Raw genomic sequence first — 2,717 nt, 5'->3', positions numbered from 1 at the left:
CGGCAGCTGGGCTGGGCACGCGCAAGCAGCATCTCCTTCCTCCAGCCCTCTGCTGCTGCCGGCAGCGGCGCCGAAACCGTCGCGCCGGGATTGCCGCAGCCTCCCCGCTCCGCCGCGAAGGGCAGGAGCATCCCTGCCGCTGGCAGCCGGAGCAGGTGCCCGCCACCACCGCTCGCTGCCGCTGACAATGGAGGGAGGGAGGGCGGAGGACAGCCAGACTCCACCTACCTCCGAAGGCTGCCGAGCACGGCTCTGCCATCTAAGTGTCTCCCTGACAAGTGAGACAGAAAATGGAGAGACTGACAGAGGGATCACCCCTCCTTTCCCCCTCCCATCCCCATACGCAAAGCCGGCATCCTGCCGACGGGCGGATGCCAGCGACGCATCCCCTTCCCCACCGAGCCGCCAAGCATAGCAGCTTGCTGGGAGATGCAGTCCTGGCCAGCCTCGCTCCTCCTGGCCAGCACCTGCCTCATGCCGCACCGATGGCACGGGCAGGAGCGCCGGGAACAATAGCAGCGAGGAGGCTTTGCGCCCCAGCACTAAGCCCTCTGCCCCGGCCAATGCTTTCAGATGCTCAGCCAGGAGCCTCCGGCTGCAAACCTTTGCCTGCAATTCTCCCACCAGTCTGACAGCTGCCTGCAGTCCTCTCTGCCTGGTCAGGCAGGGGAGGACAAAGGGGCTGCCCTGTTGTTCCTTACTGCTGAACACTCCTGAGACTTCCTCTTTCCTGGGAGCTCCCATGTGTGCAGCAAGTAGCCAGATGCCTCTGGATTCCACCAGCACTCGTGTGCCAGAGCTTGGTCTCTGGTGCGGACAAGGCTCCCCAGGGCTGCTGCTGCCCTCGCTGACCGCCTGGACGGTCAGCTCCCGTGGGAAATTTCACCAACTCTGGTTTAGCAATGCTTGCAGAGATCAGGGAAACACCTCGGGTGCAGGAAATGCTGTGGGTTGAACATCCAGCTCCCCACCCCAGCCCCCCAGGGAGCTGGCTTTTACCACCTGCTGTTAGTCAAGGCCAGGAGCAAACCTCAAGTTGCCCAGGGTCACCTGTCCCAGAAGCCACAGGACAGCAGCCTCCCAGGCAATGACATCTCCATTTCTATCACCAGCTGTTGCTCTGCCCTCCACCTCCCAGCACTAAGCCAGAGTGAGAATCTCTTTCTTAAAATACAGAATTAAAATCCAGCCCTTCATTAACGCTTCAAGACCCAGACCCAACTATTTTGCTCGAGTCATACCAGCTTTTTTGCTCCTGGACCATCCAAACAGAGCACAGCCTGTAGCCATTACGCTCCTCTTAGATGTGGCTGCCCCACAGCCACCACAGACAGCTCTATCCAGCAATACCAACAGCATCTCAAAAGGTTTTTCTCAAGTCAAATAAAAGATTTGGGCATTTCTCGGCAAAAGTGTTAAGGGTTAGATTATTCTGAGCTGCTTTGACCACGGGACAGCTTTGCAACACCCAGACCTGGTGTCACTGCAGGGCAGCAGTGCCCAGGCAAAGCACCCTTCAACGAACTCCCTCGCTGAGAAAACAAACACACAGACTGCGCCACAGGTCACAGTCACACCAGCTTCACTACTCAGGATAAAAGCCCTAGAAGAAAATGCAACCATGCCTGGAGATAAGCCATGAAAACCCGCTACCACCTCGGCTGCGTCCCGCTCCATTGTTTATGTGATGCATGGTGAGCGAACGTCAGGCATTACCCAGCCTCAGGGGCACCCAACTCCAGCTGGCACCCACAAACTGAAATGCATCTGCATTACATACAAAGTCCGCACAACGAGAACAGAGGGTTATGGATGAGGTTATGGATGTGTCTTGGACATATCTGAGTGGCAGCAGAGGTGCCCCACTGACCACAGGCTGTCCTCTTAGGTGAATGCCAGAGGTCTGCTGAGAAACCAGAGCAGCAAAAAGTGGAAGGATCCTTTTACACTGGAAAGCGTAGCTGTAAAAAACTAAAACTGATGTATATTTTTTTTCCTGACATGTGTCAGAAGAAAAGCAACAAAGCACATCTGTCGATAGCAGCTGAAGCACAGAAGTCTCTCAGGTAGAGTCAGAGCATACATCCCTCTTTAATGTATTAAGTGCATACAACATATGACCAGTGTTTATAACACACAAAAATGTGGACAAGGCAGGTAAGAGATCTGCTCTGACACACAGCAAGATTTTTAAGACCAGTGCTCAGTTCAGGGCCTGGCATGGGGACTGTTTCCACCTCAAGTTGTAGAAGGAGCTTTATAACCCTAAGCTGCAGCTGCGCAGAGTTAAAAGGTTGCTCATAGAATCACTTCTTTGAATTTCCAACCTAAGCTGACCTGAACATCCACAAATAGATCTTCTCTTGCTTTAACTGAAATATTTTTGCACTTTTAGCATTAGAAAAAGACTCACACATGGCTTAGAAACTTCTGCCCAAGAGCTGAGCCTGGTGCACAGCAGAAGCAGACCTTACCCTGACGTTCAGCAGCATCCCAGAGGTTCACAGAGTTTCAGGAGGATTTGGATTCAAACTCCACTGCTTTCACCTCTTCCTCCAACAGTTCTCTCTTCCACGCAATCAACCCGGCAAGGACAAGGGTGGGGGCAGTGAGACCGCCCGGTGCTGGGCAGCCTGGGTGGCCAGGCGCAGGAACGCGGAGCTCTCACGGCCTCCTTTAGCTGGCTTAGCTAGAGGGATTTCCTAAATGCCACGTCA

This window comes from Phaethon aethereus, assembly GCF_964289735.1.
Source record: "Phaethon aethereus genome assembly, chromosome: 19".
NCBI classification, from domain to species: Eukaryota; Metazoa; Chordata; class Aves; order Phaethontiformes; family Phaethontidae; genus Phaethon; species Phaethon aethereus.
This window is presented reverse-complemented; position numbering follows the sequence as displayed.